Source organism: Oncorhynchus masou, chromosome 33, assembly GCF_036934945.1.
Source record: "Oncorhynchus masou masou isolate Uvic2021 chromosome 33, UVic_Omas_1.1, whole genome shotgun sequence".
In the NCBI taxonomy this organism is placed as follows: domain Eukaryota; kingdom Metazoa; phylum Chordata; class Actinopteri; order Salmoniformes; family Salmonidae; genus Oncorhynchus; species Oncorhynchus masou.
Window position 1 is genome coordinate 30,705,838 of NC_088244.1, and position 4,918 is coordinate 30,710,755.

Genomic DNA, 4,918 nt, shown 5'->3' on the forward strand with positions numbered 1-4,918 from the left:
ACATTGTATATAGACTTATTTTTCTACTGCATGTTTGTTTTACTCCATGTGTAACTCTGTGTTGTTATATGTGTCGAAGTGCTTTGCTTTATCTTGGCCAGGTCACAATTGTAAATGAGAACTTGTTCTCAACTTGCCTACCTGGTTAAATAAAGGTTAAATAAAAAAATACATAAAAAATATTATTAATGTTAGCTGTCTGTGTACATCCAATGGCCATCCGTGCTGCCCTTTACTGAGCCAATTGGTATTTTTTTGGCAGCTGACCACACGACTGAACAATAGTCCAGGTGCGACAAAACTAGGGCCTGTAGGACCTGCCTTGTACATAGTGCTGTTAAGAAGGTAGAGAAGCACTTTATTATGGACAGACTTCTCCCCATCTTAGCTACTGTTGTATCAATATGTTTTCACATTGATAGTTTACAATTCAGGGTTACTCCAAGCAGTTCAGTCACCTCAAATTGCTCAATTTCCACATTATTTAATACAAGATTTAGTTGAGATTTAGTGAATGATTTGTCCCATATACAATGCTTTTAGTTTTTGAAATATTTAGGACTCACTTATTCCTTGCCACCCATTCTGAAACGAGCTGCAGCTCTTTGTTAAATGTTAGCTGATGTGTATAGTGTTGAGTCATCTACACATGGATTTATTCAAAGCCAGTGGTATGTCGTTTGTAAAGATTGAAAAAAGTAAGGGGCCTAGACAGCTGCCTTGGGGAATTCCTGATTCTACCTAGATTATGTTGGAGAGGCTTTCATTAAAGAACACCCTCTGTGTTATGTTAGACAGGTAACTCTTTATCCACAATATAGCAGGGGGTGTAAAGCCATAACACATGTTTTTCCAGCAGTAGACTATGATCAATAATGTCAAAAGCCACACTGAAGTCTAACAAAACAACATTGTTTAACAAGCTTCAGAAATGAAAGTTTAAAATTTGCAGTAATAGACCTAACTAGCCTTTTGTTATTTGGTGCCCAGTCTACAGTATGGTAACTACTCTGTCTCTATCTGCTGTAGGTCTTGTAGTATAATATTTGCTATCTTAAGGGATTCACTCTCTTTTAAAGCTTTTAAGATAGAGTTTCCCCCTGAATGACATAACTGAAAGGATGTCCTTTGTAGTTCATGGGAGATTCATGAACATTGGATCTATTTCAAGTGTCAATGATTTGCTTGTAGGTGCCAAACTGTGTCTAAATGATATTTGAAAGCTAAATGTCCTATCTGTCATAGGTTGCAGTCACTTGTGTCTCTCCATTCACAGTTTAGGTCAGGAAATTATTAAAGATGACAGGGTGCTTTGCTTCCTTTGGTGCGACCATGAAGTTGCATCCTGTTGTCACGAGAGCCCACGAAGTAACCATGCACCTTTGTTTGTGGGTGAGTCCACATTCCAGGCCAAGACTTACAGTTCTGTTAGTGATGGCGTCCTCCTTTACAAGCCATCACGAGAGCAAACAAACTGCTCTTCCTTTTGCCTTTTACGACTCTGAGATGGCCCTGAGGGGGGTCAGCAGACAGAAAACAGACACCTTCGGCAAGTCAGCAGACCATCGTGTGATCTGCATGTGGTACTGAGTAAATGACCAGCCAGGTTTTTGAGTACTGGGGATGTATATCCCAAGAGGAGAGAAGTCAGGAACTGTTTTTTCCTACTCTTTATAACAAAGAGAAAATGTCACCAATAGTGCAAAGGACATTAAAACATGTTTTCCAGACAATGTTTCAAACTGAAGGACTCATGACATGTTGATATAACCTTGAATCATACAGTGATATTTTCCTTCTCCTTTCCTATGTCATTAAAATGGGTATAAAGGTATTTTGCTGTAACATCAAATGATTGGATTTTACCCAAACTAAATTGTTTTTGTACAGAAGGAACATTCTGTAAACACTTACAGTGAAATCTCAGATTTATCTCACTGAACCTAAATGTGGTGAATTCTTAGAACCAACAGGGTTCCGTGATGCCCTGTCCGGCCAGATGTTAGATCAAGTTTCTTTGCGGTGCGGCCACACCAAGTTGAACTGAGTGATCCAATCTGCTTGGCAACCGAACACCGATCAACTTTTCCAACTTGTATTGCTTTCAAGACCAACTGAGTTCGCAATCTATCTATCTGAGACCAAAGGAAGGATTCATTGCACGGAAGCAACTCTAATAGACTTTACTAAGGATAGAGAGAGAGAAGTGGGTATCGCTCCTTCAGCTGTGAACTACTCCTGCCCGCTGTCCTCGGCTCCACTGACAAAAGATACTGGGACAACCATCCTCCAACAACTCATCCCATTCTAACGGAATCCCACTGAGGCAACAACAACATACAAGTAATTTGCCCTGTAACATTATTCAAATCCTATGAAAGTGGTGTTGTGTGTGTGTGTGTGTGTGTAACGTGATGGAAGTCATTGAGTAAATGTAAGACGGCAAGTCTAATCTACAAGCCCATGGTCAATACTGTCCCGGCACTGTCTACATTTGGATGCTAACTGATAGTCACTAGTCACTATTCCTGGTTGGTGAAGCTCTCTATAATTTTACGGTTGTGAAACCTGTGTCAGAGTAGCCTCTCACATCTTCTCTTTCAATTAATATTTTTCTCAAAGTCCTGTAAATGTGTTCTTGTAATCCCGTGTCGGACATACGCACCACCAACACAGGCTCTCCTCAGTGATGTGTTTTGTCCCCACTCCTGTACATCTTATAGTTGTACTAGTTCCCATCCTGACAGACACCTCATTTCAGTTCGCTGATGACACTGCCTTGATCAGCCTGTTGCATGATGATGAGGAACATCATGGCCCGGTCCTAAATTACTTTGTAGAGCGAATCACACTTGGTCCTCAGTACTAATAAGACCAAAGAGATGTGCATAGACTTCAGTAAGTGTTCAACACCTACCTCTGCAACATCTATCAGATGTCAGAACATAGAGATTGTAGAGGAATACAAATATCTGGGTGTTCTCTTAGACAATAAACTTCAGTAGAGTAAATGTACAGACTTGATCTACAAAAAGAGTCAACAGAGACTGTACTTTCTCAAAAGGCTGGGATCTTTTCATGTTAATTGTACTATACTGACTCTGTTTTACAAATCTTTCAATGAGAGTATTTTAACTTTTTGTGTTGTTTGCAATGCCACTGTCAGCCAGAGAAATATGCTGAGAAGGATTATCAGCAAGCAAGGTACTTGGAATCAAACAGACAGGTCTGGATGAGATCTTTAAGGTCAGGGCCCTCCACAAGGCTCACAAAATAATTTTAGACCCAAGCCACCCCCTTTACCCGGACTTTGAACTACTCCCCTCTGGGCGCAGGTATAGGGCACCCATCGGCAGGAAAAACACAACCAGACAATCATTTGTACCAGGTGTGATATCCTTACTAAATAGCTCGGATTAATGTTCCTATCGACCCAGTAAGGCCAGCAGGCTAATGTTCCTATCGACCCAGTAAGGCCAGCAGGCTAATGTTCCTACCGACCCAGTAAGGCCAGCAGGCTAATGTTCCTACCGACCCAGTAAGGCCAGCAGGTTAATGTTCCTACCGACCCAGTAAGGCCAGCAGGCTAATGTTCCTACCGACCCAGTAAGGCCAGCAGGCTAATGTTCCTACCGACCCAGTAAGGCCAGCAGGTTAATGTTCCTATCCACCCAGTAAGGCCAGCAGGTTAATGTTCCTACCGACCCAGTAAGGCCAGCAGGCTAATGTTCCTACCGACCCAGTAAGGCCAGCAGGCTAATGTTCCGATTGACCCAGTAAGGCCAGCAGGCTAATGTTCCTATCGACCCAGTAAGGCCAGCAGGTTAATGTTCCTACCGACCCAGTAAGGCCAGCAGGCTAATGTTCCTATCGACCCAGTAAGGCCAGCAGGCTAATGTTCCTATTGACCCAGTAAGGCCAGCAGGCCAGTCTCTTTTTATTGGTATGTAACTGTTATGAAAGTTGTATTGTCGATTTGTTTTGCATTTAAACGCCACTTTAAACGTGTACATGACACTGCAACAAAATTTCCCCATGGGGATAATAAAGTCAGTAATTTGTTGTAATTTGTACAAGTAGGTAGGGGTGAAGTGTCTATGCATAAATAATAAACAGCGAGTAGCATCAGTGTACATGTAGGTAGGGGTGAAGTGACTATGCATAAATAATAAACAGCGAGTAGCAGCAGTGTACAATACAAATGGAGGGGGGAGTGTCAATGTAAATAGTCTGGTGGTCATTTGATTAATTGTTCAGCAGTCTTATGGCTTGGGGGTAGAAGCTGTTAAGGAGACTTTTGGTCCTAGAATTGGCACTCCGGTACCACTTGCCATGCGGTAGCAGAGAAAACAGTATGACTTGTGGGTGACTGGAGTCTTTGACAATTTTATGGGCTTTCGTCTGACACCGCCTATTATATAGGTCCTGGATGGCAGGAAGCTTGGCCCCAGTGATGTACTGGGCAGTACGCACTACCCTCTGCAGCGCCTAACGGTCAGATGCTGAGCAGTTGCCATACCAGGCGGTGATGCAACCGCTCCTCCTTTTCCTGTAGTCTACAATCATCTCCTTTGTCTTGATCACATTGAGGGATAGGTTGTTGTCCTTGCACCACACGGTCAGGTCTCTGACCTCCTATAGGCTGTCACATCGTTGTCGGTGATCAACCACTGTTGTGTCATCAGCAAACTTAATGTTGGTGTTGGAGTTGTGTTTGGCCACGCAGTTGTCGGTGAACAGGAAGTACAGGAGGGGACTAAGTACACACCCCTGAGGGGCCCCCGTGTTGAGGATCAGCGTGGCAGACGTGTTGTTGCCTACCCTTACAACCTGGTGGTGGCTCGTCAGGAAGTCTAGGATCCAGTTGCAGAGGGAGATGTTTAGTCCCAGGGTCCTTAGCTTAGTGATGAGTTTGGTG